Source organism: Pyrgilauda ruficollis, unplaced genomic scaffold, assembly GCF_017590135.1.
Source record: "Pyrgilauda ruficollis isolate IOZ18807 unplaced genomic scaffold, ASM1759013v1 scaffold334, whole genome shotgun sequence".
Lineage (NCBI taxonomy): Eukaryota > Metazoa > Chordata > Aves > Passeriformes > Passeridae > Pyrgilauda > Pyrgilauda ruficollis.
The window spans coordinates 115,621-135,466 of NW_024524756.1; the positions used below are offsets into that span (position 1 = coordinate 115,621).

Below are 19,846 nucleotides of genomic sequence, written 5' to 3' on the forward strand. Positions count from 1 at the left end.
CTATGTTGTTTTCAAATGTCAATCTAAATATTTTTTCTGACATAACTTTTCAGGAAATTTCATCAGAGAGGCCATGCATTGTTTTTATTTTGCTGTGGAGAAAAATATCATTGAAAACCATACAAAATACCCTACAGAGAGAAGGTTCACACTATTTACAGTATTGCTATAAGTAAACACAAATAAGCAAACAAGACAACATATTCATAAATTATAATGATAGAATAGAATCGAAGAAACATCAAGGTTGGAAGAGACCTGTAAGATCATCAAAGTCCAACTGCCTATCCAGCATTACCACTGTAACCACTAAACCACATCACCCAGTACCAAATCCAGACACCTCGAAACCACCTCCAGGGATGGTAACTCCACCACCTCCCTGGGCCACCTATTTCAATGCCTGAACACCCAAACAGAGAAAACATTGTTCTGATATCTAATATGAATCTTCCCTGTCTCAGCTTAAGGTCACTTCCTCTGGTCTTCTCATCATAGGCTTGGCAGAAGATACTGGCTCCACCTCACTATAACCTCCTGTCAGAGAGTTGTAGAGAGCAATGAAGTCCCCCCTGAGCCTCCTTTTCTCCAAACTAAACAAATCCAGCTCCATACTTCCCCAAAATCCAAGGAAATAAGAGATGTAGTGAAACAAAAAGATACTTGCAGAGCTATACTATTTGTTCTATTATACTAAACTTTCATAGCATCATAGAATGGTTTGGGTTGGAAGGGACTTCAGGACCATCTCATTCCAATCCCCCTGCCATGCGCAGGGACACCTTCTACTAGACCAGGTTGCTCCAAGCCCCATCCAACCTGGCCTTGAACACTTCCAGGGATGGGGCAGCCACAGCTTCTCTGGGCAACCTGTGCCAGGGCCTCAGCACCCTCACAGCCAAGGATTTCTTCCTAATATCTAATCAAAACCTCTACTCTTTCATTATAAAACCATTCTCCGTTGTCTTGTCACTCCATGCTCTTGTAAAGAGTCCCTTTACAGCTTCCTTTTCAGCTGCCTTCAGGCACTGGAAGGTGCTCCAAGGTCTCCTTGGAGCTGTCTCCAGACTGAACAGCCCCAACTCTCTCAGCCTGTCTTCATAGGAGAAGGGCTCTATCTCTCTAATCATCATAATTGTTAATATCTTCCAATCAGCTAAAGCATTTCTCAAGACCTATTTTAATAACAGACTTTGAAAGTCAGTATTCCTAAATAATTTTAAAATATTTTTAATTTTAAAAATGCAATACAATAGTTTTCTCCCACAAACTTGCCCACCTCACCTAAGCTGAAATATGTTCATATTTTGCAAGGTAAGAAAGGGACTAAAGTCTTTCCATCTTGTTCATGTCACACACTTGCAAAGCTCTCATTTGCTAATCTGTAATAACACACAAACCGGAGAAAGACAGCCTAATTTATATTCCACCCAACCAACCTCTTCTGTCAATGCTTCAAAGTAAAACAGAACAAGAACTTAATTTCCCCCCCCACCCCAGAGAGGTCTCTCATGATGTGGCTTCTTCATTGCCTTATGTGAGTTAATGATTAAACAGCTGATTTCAAAACTGAGGAGGGAGAGGGAGAGATGAGTAAGACTTTACTAATGAAAAAGGATAAAAAAATTATTTAAGTAGAATATTAAAAATAACACCAAAGAAATGCAGAAATATAAGTCTCATTGTAAAAACACCTTAGTTTAGTTAAACCTGTTTCTAACTTCAATTGTTGAAGTGTTCATATGTCTTTTTTGGAAAGCATATCAAAATTATATCAAATATATAAGCTCTCACAAAAGTAAGGAGATAATGACGTTGACAAAAAAAATATGGCAACAAACTACATAGTAAAAGAAAAAAGTTGTCTTAAAATTACTTCCTTGAATAAGTGACTGGTAAAATCTGAGAGGATAAATGTATTGCTACTACTTTTCTATTCATTAATATATGACAAATATTTTTTCATGATTTATAAGAATAAGTAACACCTTCCAGTATGAGAAAGTTGGTCATCAATTAGTGACTAAAACACAAAAACTGCATTCCCATATTTGTGAATTTTCTTTATTTGTTTGAGTTGCAGATATAATTTTATTAATATAATTTTATTAATAAAAACCCACAGGCATCCTATAAATACATGTCAATTCTAAACTGATATGTTAAAATAAAAAAGAAGCAAGTCTTAGGCCACACAGTTCCAAGTTACTGATTAAACTGTCAAGCTATGTTATGGGCATTTGGAGAAGGCCCAAGAACTGCTCCATAAAGTTAGTCCTCACAGGATCACACCACAACAATCCACACTGAATCCTTCCATCTCTGTATCCAACCTACAGATGTTTGCTTACCTTCTGTGTACTTTATTCTCCAGACATTTGACTCTAAATGACTACCATCTTCTTTTCTTAAGGATCTAAAGCTCACTACTGTGAAAGAAAAGGCTAATTATACCCTTCAATTTCTCTGAGGCTTTAATACAAAGCTTACTACTACAGTATTCAGACAGCACTATTATCCCAGCTGTTGCTAAGGCAAATGTGAACTGTAGGCCATATGCTACAGATACATGAACAGCCACAATTGACCATGCAGATAAATCAAATAAATAAACTAAGACTAGATTACTTAGTAATGCTTATTTTTTAAATTTTAATAGAATTTACACAATTGCATGTTGAGCACTTTATTTTCATAATTTGTTCAACTGCAACAATTTGCAATGAAGTATCCATTTTTTTCTAGCAAGGGGATGGATTTTAAAATGCAGATAAATTACATTTTAAATGTCACAGAGTTTTACATATGTTTTTTTTTAAACATAAAAACCCCACTGAAATGGGATTATCATCACTATATCTTTTAATTACTTAAAAATTAAACATTTTTAAATATCCCAAAATAAGTTTTATGTATTTCAGGTCATTCTGTTATGAGAAAAATACAATTATAGTTGCTTGCCTACCATCACTCACTGACAAATGAAAATAAGTGTGTACAAAGTAAGATGTGGAGCACAGTGTTTCTATACATATGTAGAGCATCACCTGCAAGGGAAAACTAAAGTTGATCTTTGCAGTCTTCCCTGGGATGCAAGTGATATACACCCACATTTTAGAGAGGTAGCTCAATCTTTCTAGTGTGAAACATTAACATAATTTCACAAGTCACAAGCTACTTTTGGAAAAGATTCTCAGTTCTCTGCAGCTTTGCTATTGTGGAAGTATAGAATCAATATTCTTTTTTTCCAAACTGGAAATTACTTTAGTACAAAGGAGCCCCAGAGACTACACATTTAAGGGAAACTTCTGGCAATACAGAAGCATTAAAAATTAAGCATAATACTCTTCTAGTTTCATTCACATGCATTTTAAACAGAAACCAGAAATGGCTGAAATGGATCAAGCCTCAACTACCTTAAACTTGCATCAAGATTAACATATACACTCAAGTAGGAATAAAGAGTAGCTAGTTCTCAATTCCCCATCTTTCCTTTTTTCATTTGACACTGAGGCACCTACATGGGTAGGAATACTATCTTTTGCTAGTTATTCACCCAGGCTTTCAAACTATTGAGTTCCTTTCCTGTTTTCCAGTAGTGTAATATGTTACCTTACCACCAACCTCTGTGATAAAACACACAACTGAGAGGAGAGTATCAAGGAAAAGATCTGTTCTTGGGAGAACAGGCTGTTTATCTTCTCAAAAAAATTTAAACTCTTCACATTAAACTCACAGGAGATGATCCAGGGGCAATTCTCAATTCATCACCCTTTTTTCTGTCTTTAACAGTTGCCATGGGCAACCATAAATTAAAGCTTGTAAAACCACAAGTGGCCTTCACAGACCACACATTTGACATGACTGCATGCTTTGGCACACATGATAATATTGGATAATGTGAAATAGCAGTTTAGTACTATATAGAGTACTGCTGTTAGCATAAATTTGTCTTGGATATAAATATTCTTTTACATTTGTTTTCCAGGCTCATGTTACAAAGAACTCAAGCCCCTCCCAATGGTAATTATTCCCAATGTTTACTGACAGCAAACATCCTTTTCCATATCTCCTAAGACATTGGCTGCTGAGTAGGCGATTCTTAGTTCTAAAAGGTATTAAGGCAAGTTTTCAAACATAGTTCTATCCTTTTCAGTGGAAAAGTATCTATATGCCTTTCACACAGGTAATTATAAAAAATTCTCTCACATTATCTGAAGCTAATTAACATCTACATTAACATACCACTGAGGAATATGTAAGCTACATGAGCACTGAATTTGTTAAACTGTGTCCAGAATGCAGAAAGTTACTGAAAACAAATCACAAGTGGAAGCCTACCACTACATCTTTGCAATGAGCACTCTGGGCCACAACCCACCCCACTCCCCAAAAATAAAACCATCTTTAACTCACAAATATTCATAAAATGTTTAATAACAATTTGGGTTTTATCATAATTAACCACAAGAACAATGCTAAGCAACTATGACACAATCATTAAAACTATTGTTGGTCTTCACAGAGTAAAACTATTCTACAAAATTATTATATATTATTAAAAGAAAAAAAATGCTTCTTAAATAGTCTTGTGTGCACCAATGCATAAAAGACTTCAGTGAATAAATATTTTATCATATTTTAATACCCTAAGACTAAGGGACAAACTTATTGAAAGTCCAACTGAAATTCTAACTTATTTCAGGAAGCAAATATGTTGATATAAATCAGTTTTAAGTAATTATACCTATTTAAACGCACAGAAGGGAATACATTTGCAGAAGTATGATTTAAAAGCATTATTTGACAAACAACTTCACTAATGAACCTGTACACAACTTGATTTACAGAATATTTATGTCATAACCATGTACATGAAATTAAATGGAATTTTTCCTATCAAGGTGACTGTCATAATAAAACCTCTAAGTTCTGTACAGCAAATTTAATCTCTTTGATATCTGATGCTATTTCTATGGGGCACTTTTAAAATTAAACTACATTGAGGGGAACTTCAAGCCATCCCACTCATACCAGTTTAATGCCAGCAAGAAACGCCCAGAGCCCGGAGACAGATCTCAGGTCAGCAGGAGAGCAGCTGAAGGACAACACCAAGGAATTCCAGGCACTCCAGCCAGTAAGCCAGATTCATCAGGGGCCCAACTTAAATGCCTCTATGCAAACACACGCAGCATGGGGAATAAACAGGAAGAATGAGAGACGTGCACACACCTACGATCTTACTGTCATCATGAAAACATGGTGGGATGACTCCTATGACTGGAGTGCTGGAATGGAAGGATACAGGCTCTTTAGCCTGTATCAGGAAGGATGGACAGGGAAGACAAGGAGGCAGTGTTGCCCTCTATGTCAATGACCACTTAGAATGTACGGAGCTCTGCCCAAAGATGGATGAGGAGCTGACCGAGAGCTTATGGGTCAGGATTGAAGGGAGGACAGGGACAGGTGATTTTATAGTGGGGGTCTGCTACAGGCCACCTCACCAGAAAGATTGAGCCAATGAGGCCCTCTACAGACAGATAGGAGCAGCTTCATATTCACAAGGATTGGTGCTCATGGGAGACTTCAACCACCCCGACATCTGCTGGAGGGACAACACAACAGGGCACAGGCAATCCAGGAGGTTCCAGGAATGTGTTGATGACAACTTCCTCCTCCAAGTGACAGAGGAGCCAACAAGGAGAGGTGCTATGCTGGACCTTGCTCTCGACAACAAGGAGGGGCTGGCGGGGAATGTGAAGCTCGATGGTAGGGTTCAAGATCCTTAGGGCAGCAAGGAGGGCACACAACAAGCTCACTGCCCTGGATTTCAGGAAAGCAGACTTTGGTCTCTTCAGGGAGCGCCTTCATAGAGCTCCATGGGATAAAGCTCTGAAGGGACAAGAGGCTCATGAAAGCTGGTTGTTATTCAAGGATCACCTCTTCCAAGCTCTGGAGTGATGCATCCCAATAAAGAGGATGTCGGGCAAAAATGCCAGAAGACACCAGCATGGATGAACAAGGAGCTCCTGGACAAACTCAAACATAAAAAGGAAGCCAACAGAGGGTGGAAACAGGGACAAGTAGCCTGGGACGAAGACAGAGAGATTGAGCATCCAGGGATCAGGTTAGAAGACCCAAAGCCCTGAGAGAATTAAACCTGGCCAGGGACATCAAAGGCAACAAGAAAAGCTTCTAAAGGTACATTGGTGATAAAAGGAAGACTACAGAAATATGGGCCCTTTCCAGAAGGAAACAGGAGACCTGCTTACCCAGAATATGTAAAAGGCTGAGGTACTCAATGACTTTTTTGCCTCAGTTTTCACCAGCAAGTGCTCCAGCCACACTGCCTGAGTTGCAAAAGGTAAAGGCAGGGACTAGGAGAATGAAGAACCACCCACTGTAGGAGAAGATCAGGTTCAAGGCTACCTAAGGAACCTGAAGATGCACAAGTCTATGGTACCTGATGAGATATATCCAAGGGTCCTGAGGGAACTGGCAGAGAAAGTGGCTAAGTCACTATCCATACTATTTGAGAGCTCATGGCTATACAGTGAAGTTCCCACTGACTGGAAAAGGGAAAGCATAATCCCCATGTGTGGATTTGCTGGAGGACAGGAAGGCTCTGCAGAGGGATCTGGACAGGCTGGAGCAATGGGACAAGGCCAATTTTATGAGGTTCAACAAGGCCAAGTGCCAGGTCCTGCTCTTAGGTCCCAACCCCATGTAGCTCCAGGCTGGGGCAGAGTGGCTGGAAAGCTGGCCACAGGAAAAGGACCTGGGCGTGCTGAGCGACAGCAGCTGAACATGAGCCAGTGTGTGCCCAGGTGGGCAAGAAGGCCAATGGCACCCTGGCTTGGATCAGAAATGGTATGACCAGCAGGACCAGGGCAGCGATTGTCCCTCTGTACTCGGCACTGGTGAGGCTGCACCTCGAGTGCTGTGTCCAGTTCTGGGCCCCTCACTGCAAGAAAGACATTGCAGTGCTGGAGCGAGTCCAGAGAAGGGCAACAGAGCTGGGTCTGGAGCACAAGAAGTGTCTGAGGGAGCTGGGGGTGTTTAGTCTGGAGAAAAGGACGCTCAGGGGGAACCTTCTCACTCTACAACTCCCTGAAAGGGGGGTGGAGCCAGGTGTGGGTCAAGCTCTTCTCCCAGGGAACAAGCAATAGGACAAGAGGAAATGGCCTCAAGTTGGTCTAGGGAAGGTTTAGATTGGATATTTGGAAAAATTTCTTCAGAGAAAATGTTATGAAGCACTGGAATAGGCTGCCCAGGGCAGTGGTAGAGTCACCATCCCTGGAGGCATTTAAAAGACATGTAGATGTGGATCTTGAGGACATGGTTTAGTGGTGGACCTGGCAGTGATGGGTTAATGTTTGGACTTGATAATCTTAGAGGTCTTTTTTAACCTAAATGATACCATGATTCTCCCCCTCTACTCCACTCATAAGACCGCACCTGGAATACTGCTTCTAGTCTGGGGCCCCCAACATAAGGACCTAGACCTGTTGGAGTGACTCCAGAGAAGGGCCATGAAGATGCTCAGAGGGCTGGAGCACATCTCCTATGAAGACAGGCTGAGAGAGTTGGGGCTGTTCAGCCTGGAGACAGCTCCAAGGAGACCTTAGAGCACCTTCCAGTACCTGAAGGGAGCCTACAAGAAAGCTGGAGAGGGACTATTTACAAGGGGATGGAGTGACAGGACAAGGGGGAATGGCTTCAAACTGAAAGAGGTTTAGATGGGATATTGGGAAGATATTCTTCATTATTGGAATGGCGATACACTGGCACAGGTTGCCCAGAGAAGCTGTGGCTGTTCCATCCCTGGAAGTGTTCAAGGCCAGGTTGGATGGGGCTTGGAGCAACCTGGTCTAGTAGAAGGTGTCCCTGCCCCGGCAGGGAGTTGGAATGACATGGTCCTGAAGGTCCCTTCCAACCCAAACCATTCTATGATGCTATGAAAGTTTAGCATAATAGAACAGATTGCTAGGAATTGCTCATAACTGCAAAATTTTCATAGAATATACTGAAGTTTTTCTATATTACAGATTATGCTTCAATAACAGTTTTTAAGGAACCTGCCAGGAATAACAAATCATCACTAGGAGTACTAGTAGAAAAAAAAAATATTTCCTTTTATTAAAAAAAAAAAACCTAGCATGTACTGTAGTAAAAAAAAAAAAAAAAAAAAACAAAAAAACAAACAAAAACCAACAGCCTCAGTTTGAACTAGGAGTTTAACAGACAAATATTCAGGCAGATTTTTAATTTTCTCTTCAGGAAAAAAAAAAAAAATCAAACTGATTTTAGATCTGCACAAGGCACTGTCTGTCCATGAGTTCTCACCACAGTCTTATTAGTCTTATCAAAATTTTCCCAGCTTATAGACTGCAAAAATCATGTTTCAGCTTATTTTTTCTACACATGCAAAGGTAGTTACTGTATGCAGCATTCAATGAGGGAACTCTAAATTTTCCCCCGTCCTAGTTTTGGCCAAGGACTGGCAAAGCCTGAAGCCATGTGGGCGTGTCTAGGCTGTTATTTTATACCATGCACATCATTGCTAGGGAGCAGAAGTAAAGGATTCTTACTTCCAAGAAGGGGGCGTGACTTCAGGGAAAGAAAAAGGTGGCACAGCAGGTCTGTAGCCCTTCCCTTCCTTTTCCAAGGGAAGCGAGCAGCAAATGGAGTGGTGGGGTAACGCTGGTCCTGACCAGAGAGTTTGTCAGCCATTGTTTTTCATTGTTTCAGGCTTGGGGGAAAAAACATGCATGCACAAGGTCTGGGGGAAATTTTGTTCTTTGTCTTGGGGGCGTGCCGTGCCAGGCCATCTCAGGCTTGGTGAGCATTTTTTGGATGTAAATCACCCTTTTTTTGTATACTTTTTGTATACTTTAGTTATTAATATTGTTGCTGTCACTGTTCATTTTTCTTATTTCATTGCTGTTTCCAGTAAATTGTCCTTATCTCAACTCAGAATTTCTGCCTTTTATCTCTCTCACCCAAAGGGGTGAAGGGAGGGGAGCAGCTTTGTGGGGCTTAGTTTCCAGCTGGGCTTAAAGCACAACATCCCCTATCATTAATATCCAGAAAGCATATCTGGAGAAAAAGAGGAAGCAACATAATTAAATGGAAAATAACATACAAGACAGTGAAACAGTCTCTATCAAAACCTAAGATCTGAAAATAAAATTTTAAAAACTCATTACTTAATCCTCTCTGAGTGCCTGGTCAACACAGAGGAGAGATTGTTAGCTCAAACATGAGAGATAGTGCAACCCTTATCACAGATACGTTTACATTCAAGAAGCTTCTTAAATTACATTATTTTTAAAAAGATAGAAAAAAAATCAGAACTATAAAACCAAGCACTCAACTATTAAGAAATGTGAAAATTATGGTTACTTACACCTACAATTCAGTCCCTTGTGCATTATAATAGTCATTCATTCAATGATCATATATTGTTTTTGTTATTCACAGGATCCCTGCCTCATATATGGCATGACATATATATCATTAAACAAATCAGAGTTACACAAAAAAGGAGATTCTTTCTTTGGGACACTAGATTTTTTTTACTAAGGAAATTGAATAAAATGGTTAATAGATCAAATAAAATTTTAAAAGTTTTCTATCCAAGAGAATTTTTGCTGGAAACTGACAATTTGTAAAAAAAATAACTCTTCTAAAAAAAATTAAAAATTCTACCACAAGGAAAGAAATAATTTAAAATCCTACCTGTTCCACAATATACCCACAGTCTCTGGGTCATGCCTGGAGCACATGCTTAGAACATAAAAAGACAGATGGTGGAAGAAAAGCTCAACAACTTCTCTGTCTGATACAGATTAGACATTTGAACTTGAACTTCCTACATCCCAAAAGCAATGTTTTAGTTAGGAGCATGCTTACTATACCTGTGAACAGTCTTGCTTTCCTAACAGAGCCATACAGCAGCTGGACAACAAATTGACATCAGAATGAAATGGTCTGACCACATGGCTGCAGAGGTTTCCATTCAACCAGTTTACACCAACTACAACAATTATTTGTTTAAGAGACAGAGTTCTTTTCCTAACAGCCAATAACCAATGCTTAGGATTCTCTCCAGGATTGCTAGTTCCTGCTGGAAATTAATTGCTTTCAATATTGCAGACACACCATTTTAATTACTTGTGAGATTTGGGTCACTATCTAGTTCTTGTCTCTGTTCTTACTGATAAACTTTAAGAGATTTTGGTTTCTTCACAATATGGAAGATGATTCTTTTTAATTTTTCAGGACAGAAAATTTATTCTTGTCCAGCTCTTGGCATGATCAAGACAGCTGAAAATGAATAGATGTTTTAAGGCCATTGGTAAAAACCCATTCTCTACTTCTTAGGAATCCACCACGAGAAACAATGAGCTTGATATGTTGAAATGCAAGGCATTCACAACCACTAAGTCAAAGAAAACAATGCTATGAACTTCCTAAGTGCTGTAAAGTAACTCTACAAATCTCAAGAATAAAGCATATCAAATTGAAAATTGCTTATAAATCTTGTGTTAACTTGCTATTTGACTGAATTTCAGTCTTCCATCTGTAAAATGAAAATATTTAACAGATGTGCAAAAAAAACCCTCCAATGTTCATAAAGTACAGATATCTATTTTGAGGTCATTCCTACAAATTCATAGATTGAAACACTTCAGCATTCATTAACTATTAGTATGGCATACAGCAGGTAAAGCAGTAGGCTGCACAATTATGAAGAAAAACAAATATATCAAGTGGGTTATAACAGTATACCAGTCAGCTATGATTTCCCATGCACTGTATGAAGCACTGAACTGGGACCAGAAGGGTAAGGGGGAAATACAGTAATGTAGTTAAAAGCCCAGTGTACGGGGAAGAGAGCTGGATTAAGTTTGTTTCTGCAATTTTAGTCTGCTGTTTCCTTATCAGAGTCCCTGACTGCAGCCCAGCATTTTTTAACTGCTCCTGTAAAATGCATTTCCTGTCTACACTTACACACGCCTTCAGGAAATAAAGTGCTTCAAATCAAGACAGAGAAATAATCTGAAAAAGAAAATATCTAACCATTTAAAGAATTTTGAGATCTCCAACTGGAAAAACACTTAGAACCAAGTGATACACATACTAAAAGCAATACATTTTTTTCTATAATTTTTCCAACTTAGAGAGTTTAATATGAAAAAAAGTTTTTCAATGTTTACTTTTTTAGTTATTTAGGGGTATAATTTTGCTTCTCTAATGCTGTTCTGTTTCTCCGAAATCAAAATGTTAAAAAATTATTTTAAAAAAGAAGTATAAAAACAGCTTTAAAAGAAAGTTTTAAAGAAGTAAAGAAATAAAATCTGTACACAAGAAACATTCAAACTGTACATGGTAGTCAAAAGCACAAAATAAAAATAACAAGAAGAAAATATTTTCCTCTTTCAATTGAAATAATTGCTACAACTAACACCTCGAGAATAATTAATTTTGTATTTCCATAACATGAATAAAATAACTACATCCTCCTTAAGCAGTTTGCTTTTGTGATAAAAGAGTAGACCAATATAAACTCCAAACACTAGGGCAAAAGGCATATGAAAGTGATGGTTCGTGCTTCGCATACACACACTCTTTAAATGTGCTAAAAATACGATCTAAACAAAAAATAAGTAATGTTATAAACATTTCCACATTAAGTATTTCTGCATGTTAAATATATTTTTATGACAAAAAAAAATTTACAACTACATAAACTGTGATGGTGCAACTAATTCAGGATTAAGCACACATGACAGAACAAATAAAACAAACAAAAAAACCTCATTACAAATAGGCATCATCTTAAGTTTCCTTCTATAAATACACCTATTTTTCATACCAGAAAAGTGCATGTTTTCTGATTTAAGAAAAAAAGAGCACATCATAAACACAACCCAAGCAAGATAAACTTGACAGGAACTACATAACTACAGTAAGCTTATTTCCTGCTCATATATATTTAAAGCAAACCTCCTTAAATAAGTCAGAAAAGTTCAAACAATGGCTTAGCTAACCCATTTTTATTAAAATGAAGGGTGGACAAAAGAAACAAATGAGCTCGTGTCCCTTCTTGATGATGAAACTACCCAAGAACTAAAACTACTTTCTGTCCTGTAAAGCAGTTACACTCGGCCTCTATGCATACCACGGACCAAAACAAAACAGCAATGCAACTACACACAGAGACAGAGGCAGTTAGAGACAAGTAATGGCTCCCTCTGCAATTCACAAAGTTTAAAATTAAAAAGCTGCTTTTTCAAAGTGTAAATGGTTCCCCTCCACACATATAGGCCTGAGGCCGTTGCTAACAGTGCTCAACAGGACCAGGCAGCACAAAGACAGGAATGGAGGAAGGAAGGGAGGAAGGGATTGGGGCTCAGCAGGATCTTCAGGCTTTTTAAAATTCAAACTGCTCTCTGACCAATACAAATCACGGACACACCACTAAGTACTACACGGATTTACAGCATTAAAAACACACCTGCATGATAGCTATATTGACTTCACCCTTTTAAACAAGTATATGGGTACTCAAAGACACAATAGCAGAGTTTATAAGACTCTAAACACAATATACCAGAAATTCATTACCACTTATTATTACAAGATCTATCTAAACAACTAAAAAAAGTACTGAAAAATAGACAAATTCTGTAATGTTGATACTTGTTTGCCATTTACAAATTTCTTTTCTATATGAAACTTGGTATCTTAAAATTTCCCTCAATTATGTAATTTCTGTATGAGTATTTTTATTAGTTCACAGGGTGCTTATTTTAAATCTACTTCAACTTTTAATAACACTCTGAACTCTACCACACAGTAAGTCCAAGATTTACCTTACTCTAAATTAGCTACCATTTATAAATAAAGAGCTGGCATTTAATCAATTGTCATTTACAAAACACATTTGACCTGTTAAAATGACAACTAATCACATACTTAAACATCATGGACACAAACAGCCAATAACGACCTCAGGATCTCAAAGGAATATGGCCTGATAAGAAATGATGACACTTTTTAAACGTTCCTCACTTTTCACTTAATTAAATTTACTATTGATTCTCAAATACTTAGGCTAAGATCTCATCTTCACCTTGACCCCTGAAACGTCATAAACATAGCACTCTATACATGACTCCTCTCCCATTTTCTGTTTGTTAAGAGCATAAAATAGTATTTCATCTTCATTTGATACATATTCCTGTAATGTATACAGCACACGCACATGGAGATTGTGCGGAGTACCAGACACAATATGCTTGTCTACCTGTATTGTCTAGGTCTGCGGGCATCCGTATTGTGTCAATCATGTCACAAGCGCTAGCTTTATACTATAAATAGTCAGTGATTAACACACTAATCAATTGCAATATTATGTAGAAATGAAACCTCTACATTATAAATACATGTGCCTTCGAAGTTTTAAATGTTCAGAACAGAGTTGGTTAAAAAGAGAAGGTAATAGCAAAGAGAGCTGGTATTTTTGTTCCTGGGTATTTACATTCTCTCTTTCCCTACTCCTCCACTTACTTCGCCCCCGACTTCAGAAGTTGTAAATATGGCAAAGGATCAGTGCACATTTGCGGCTAACTGTATTGTTTCCTCCTCCTGCTCCTCTCCAGATTGAGGCCTATTACTGAGAAACCGCTTCGTCTTTCTAATCCCCGAACTAGAGTAAATGCGCTGGCCGACGGGCCTGCGCCCTCCGCCAGGCCTGGGCCTCCCGATAGCCCGGAAAGAACTAATCTCCTCCCCCAGACCCGATCGAGCAGGAAGGGGGGCTGGTAAATAAACACCTCCGGTCACCACTTACTCCCCTCTATCCCAGATAGCAGGTAATCCCCTTTGCTCCCGGCAGTGCTGGGCCGGGAGGCCCGGCCCGCTGCTAGAGAAGGCAGAGAGAGGAAGGGGAGATGAATGGGGATTACCTGGGTAAATCGGCGTCCGAATCCGGCGAGAATTCGAAAGAGGGGGAGAGAAATCCGCCCCCTCCCTCCTCAGAGGAGCTGTCGCCGCTGCTAGGCCGCGGCCGCCGCCACCGCCAAGCAGGAGGAGGATGGGAGATAATATAACAACAATAATCCGGGCCGGGAGGGGGGCTGTCTCCTCTTCCGTCTCCTCAGTGCAGCGAACATGTAGAGCCAGGGGGTGAGCGGCCAAGACAAATCCCTTTTTCCCCGAGCCTGCTTCACAACATCAACACGGGCCGAACCAAACCGGTTCCGAGACACATTCCAAGCCGCCGGGTAGGGGTGGGGGAGGGGAGGGCAGGGCAGCTGCCAAGGGGCCGCTGCTCCCTCTGTACATGCGAGTGCAGGAGAAGAAAGATCCCCTGTGTGTGTCTCTCGCTCCCTCTCAGAACAAAATGCCGACCGGAAGTGCAGCTGCAGGAATTACTCCCTCCACCGGCGCCAAACACCAACAACTTCCCCTTTCTTACTCACTCAACTAGCGTCGCTTCCGCCGCCGTTACTGCGCTGCTCCCTGCCGCTCCCTTCGTAACTCTGCTACAGCTGGAGTGATTCCCTCCACCTTGCCTCGCCTAGTAGCAGCGGGCACAATTGAGTCTCTGCTGCGTGACTCTCTCCCCTTCCCCACCCCTTCAACTACTGCCTCAGTTTCTTTCTTTTCTCCCCTTCTAGTGAAGAAGACCGGAGTTTATGCTTAAGCCTGCGCTGAAAGGAAAGCAGCTAGCGATTTGTGATGAATTGACCGTTGAAAATAACACGTTTTGGGTTTTATTTTTGCCTTCCTTAAGGATGATATGAAGGAGGACTGCAAAATAACACCTCCTAGGAGGCGGGCTTAAAAAGGCGTCTTAGAATGAACTCACAAAGGTGGCAGTCCCGTCCTCCTTTACCTCCCTGCCCCCGTGGATAAGATGTGTCAGATCTGAGACACTTCCTGGAGTTACTGTTACCGCTTGTGTTCATCTGTGTGGGTATAAATAGGCCGCATCGCAGGAACTGAAACACCCGATGCTGAAAGCGTTGCCGGGGTGAGGAATTTACAAGTGGACGTACCGAAGTGGAGTGGCTTTGAAAAACAACCTTTTAGGATGAGCACGGGGGGGAAATGCTGATGTTTGGATGAAGGGCCCTTTGCTGGAGGCTGATGCTCTCTGCCATCACCAGACTTACTGGAAATATTTTAATTGTGGATTATGAAGGAGTGTTTGGTGAAAGAGAATCTCCTAGTCTGAAAGTTTTTCTGGTTTTTCTCTGTACAGATAAAACTGTGAACAATCACAGAACAGCTTAATAGCATTTCTATCTGATGAATTAACTATGTCTTTTCCTACTCGTTTTGCTCATCAGTACTTGGACAAAAATCCTTTGATTTTTAGAGGAAGCTGTCCTTGTCTGTGGACTTCAGGATTCAGCCATACAGTTGAACACAGCTAGCTTTAAATATCCTGTGACATATATACACACTCTTTCAGTGCTAGATGGATATTATTTGTACAAAGGGATAATATCTTGTACCAATGCACTTAAATATTTTCAAGTCTTAGGATTTCCTGAATAACACTGTCTTTAATACAGATTTAAAATGCTTCCCTCAAGCTTAAAGAGCTATTAAATCTATGATGTTGGATGAATCAAAGTTTGTTTTACAAGTGTATGTGGTTTTGTTTGAAAGTACAGAAATGAAGATGTTACTAGAGAATGCAGTATTTCAGTACTGGAGATATTAATATCTAATGGGTACATAGTCATGTAAGTTAAATGAAGACAGAGTAAACTAGGCTCTGAAAGAAATGTATTATATACCTCTGTTCCAAGTTAATACAAAAGGTCCAAATCCTATAAATGTTTATTCATTCACAACTTCAAGCTATCCATTTCCAATAAAGATAATTAATGTAGTAAATTTATGTTTCTTTGTGCTTAATTTAATACAGTGCAACTTTGTAAGTCAAGGGGGGAAATATTTATCATTTTTTGGTAACAAACTGAAGTTTAATAAACTACCTTTTTAGGGTTCACATACCCATATGTATGTGGACATATATACCAATGAATTCAAAGGAAAATGGGATTCTAAAACGACAAAGCTAGCCTAGGGATACTACTTATTCTGCTTCTAACTGATTGTTACCAATTCATGTTGATGGAGTCTATAGGTGATTTTAGTAACTTATTTATATAACTTTTTTTTTCCTTAATTGATGATTTAGTGTCTAAATAAAATGTAAATACTGAAATTTTGCTTTTCAAATGCTAGGTGTCTTCTAAATTTGTCTTGGTTTGGAAAGACAGGTGTCTGCTAAGGAAGGCAGGAGCTTCCCCTAAAATGGAAAATGTAAATCCCCTCCCTCTGAATTCTTATAATTTTGAAATCAAGGGGTTCTCAGGCAAAGATATGGGAGCAGGAATAACAGTTCTTTATTAGGGAAGAAAATAATAAAAAAAATTGCAGTAATACAAAACAACACTGACAGAGTCAGAATATGACTTGACACCCTGTTGGTCAGGGTGGTGGTAGCAGTCCAATTGAAATGGTGCCTGAAGTCCTCCTGGAGTGACAGATGTGGTTCTGTTGAAGCAGTGAGCCTGTAGAAGGGTGTAGTTTTCCTCTGAAGATCCAGTGTTGGTGTAGATGGGCCTAGTCTTCCTCTAAGAATCCAGTAGGAAAAGGCTACTGTGGTGTTCCAAATCTCAGCTTATATCCAGTTAGGAATGCTTGGCTCCTCTCTCTGGGTGGAGCATCTCACAATGGGATGATGTCATTTTATCAGTCATGCAGTGATACTCAATGGCCCATTAACAGAAGATATCTCCCTGGAGGGAGGATTGGTTGTGGAAGAGATAAAGAAAACTGCCCAATTAACAGAAGATAACTGCTCCACCTCTAACAGATGATAATAGAATACATACCCCCATCCACATCTTGCCACCCAGGGCAATATAAAATATGCTTTATCCAGTGCAAACATCATGGTAAACACATAACACATTTGGCTACTTTTTTTTTCCCCAATGAAAGCCTCACTGGACCATTTTATATTTTTAAAGTCTTGTTCAACTAAAAGAATTTGTAGAAATGACTATTTTGTCTGAGTATTATATTATTACCTGCACAAGAAAACAACTCATTTATTAGTTGTTTTAGAAGTTAGTGTTGTAACACACATGAGCAAATTTGGATTTTTTTTCCATTAAGGGAAATTAAATACTTAGTATGTTTTGCTCCATTAGGTATTACTGTAATCCAGTTTTAAGAAGCAAAGTGCAAATTCTTCACACCTGACACCATGTTTTCTTAGAGGTTGCTTCTTTCATAAGGACAGATATAATATACAGGTGCCTGTAATTTTGTTAATGGGATGCACAAACACTGTTTTATTTTCCTGTTAGTAATTTATAAGTAGTATGTACTTCTGTGCAGAATTTTAAAATAAAAGTGATGTGTCAGTAAAATATTTTTCAAAATTAAGATCATGATGGTATGGTATATTTTTTCAAAATAATTGAAAGGAAACCAGCTTCTTATCTGAATGTAATGTAGTAATGCAACATATAACTATCATCCTAAATTTAAGTATTCAAATGATTGGGAATCTGATGTTAAGGCTGAACTATAGCAGTGAATAGAAAGAATGTAATTATGAATGCTGTATAACAAAATGAAAGTTATGTTCTCTGCATTGACTTCAGTTCAAAGGAACAAACAATAGCACCATGTAATTAATTCACTGGGGAATAATCATTAAAAGTAAGCAACCTAAGTATCAGATGAAGCCGTCAGCGGTACAGGTAAAATAAAAAATAAAAAAAGCTGAGGAAGCCTGAAGATTAAGGAGTAAAATATTTGTATAGGTACTTGCTCTAAGTTTACAACTTGATGGTGACTATGGATTTTTTTTTTCCTGGTAAGCAAGATGGAGGTTTGTGGAGTTTTTTCTTATTCAAATTATTTAGCATATTTTACCAACAATAATTTAATATGGAATGAAATTATACTATTTAATTCAATTTTTTTCTAAGTGATAAACTTGCATTATCTCTACTATGTAAAAATGTGCTTCTGTTTGTATGAAAAAGGGATATGAATTCTATGGCAGCTATATCTTTTAAAACGTATACTTGTAAAAAACAGTTCTCTGGAAGAAAAATGATAGAAGGCAAAGCTCTAGTATTTTAATTTGACCGATACAGTCAGTTTTTGATTATGCAAGGTATTAGGGATTCTGAGTAAATTTAAAATATAGATAATTTGAAATATTTAATTTAGGCTATAAAATATATATAACAATGAAATACATTATATAACAGGAAAATAAATCAGTGATAGATTACGATTACTCTGCTGGACAAGTAGATTGTCCCAGTATTGTTATATTAGGGCTGTAAGAACAGACCTAATAACAGTTGTTTTTGTAGGGAAGATAAATGATGAGTTATATATTATCATTGAAAGACATTTGAAATCTCGCTAAAGATGCTCCTTAGGCTCTTTTCTCTAGGTTCGCTATTGGTGAACTCCAAAAAGGAAGCAGGTACTATTCCTGCTATAACTTCCTGAACTTCCCACAATTATTTTTGTATTTAATCTGAGCCTCATATGACTTTATCCTCTCAAAAGTCTTGTTTTGGACAGACACTGGGAAAGCAACTTACTGTCATGTTTTATAATAGAGATATAGAACTGCATGTCAGTTCCATAACAAATGCTATGCAATTTCATACAAGAGCTGGGAGGACCACTATGGATTAATTTAGGAGATTAATATAAAAGCATTTGAGCATTTTTATTTTTCACCTTTTAAGGTGTAAAGGTAAATTGATACAGCTTCATAGGCCAGAAAGTTAATTTTGACCTTCTTCTTCTGGCAAAGGACAGAAATTTAAAAATGGCCTAATGGACTGTTGTATTCAGCATAAGCTGATGAAAGCCACAGATCTATGGATTAAAGAAATCTGAAAACATCATATCATACTTAAAATGCCTTGCCACTCCCTTTTTAATGGGTTTGCCAGTAAAAAGAAGATTTAAGACAGAGAGAATTATCAAAATCTTGTACATTAAAAGAGCTTCTTTGGCTTAGGCCTTTTCAAACAGCTTCTTTGAAAAAAAAAAAAAACCCAGAACTTTTCCATTCTTCAGATACTTAAATGTCAACCATCTCAGCTAAAAGATTCAATGGTCACATATAAACAGTCCATGCCCAGGACTATTCTCTGGCACTGTGGCTGGTAGTCACACAATGTTTTATGCCTTTATTCTTGAAGCATTTTATTCTTCAAAACAGGATAGTCACATGCATCTACTGCCTATTGGGAATGGTTCCTGACTCACACTCCCAAGCTGTGCCCAGAAATTGTTTGACAAAGTGCTAGCTGGCATGCTTTTAGCCTGTGTCAAGGTCTGTTTTAACATTTTAATACACAATTTGTAGACAAATTATTTCCATTTGTCTATGAATTAAACCACCACAAAACATTTGCATTGCATTTTACAAATACACCTAATACAGTCTTCTTGGAGCAATTAGCCAAAAGGAAGGTAAGTAAGAGGAAACTGTGGTCCCCTACTGTTGCAGTTGGACACCAGCCAAACGCCAGGCACCCACGAAAGCTGCTTGCTCACCCTCCCCTGCCACAGCTGGGCAGAGGAGAGGAAAAAAAATTAACAAAGGGTTCATGAGTTGAGATAAGAAACCGGAGAAAGCACTCCAAGGGCAAAACAGGCTCAGCTTAAAGGTACAAAGTGAATTTAGTACTAACAGAATCAGAGGAGGATAATGAGAAGTAAAATAAGCCCTTAAAAACACCTTTTTTCTCCCCAGCCCTTC

General features: G+C 38.6%; 1 protein-coding gene across 2 annotated transcripts in view; it reads right to left on the reverse strand.

Moving 5' to 3' along the window:
• The window catches only part of LOC121357455 (nipped-B-like protein), a 128,109-nt gene extending 114,002 nt beyond the window's left edge, over positions 1–14,107 (reverse strand). For both annotated transcript variants that reach the window (XM_041474719.1, XM_041474718.1), the window contains exon 1: positions 13,977–14,107. The gene's annotated coding sequence lies outside the window, so the exon portion shown is untranslated. The remainder of the gene's footprint in view (positions 1–13,976) is intronic.
• Between the last annotated feature and the right edge of the window lie 5,739 nt (positions 14,108–19,846).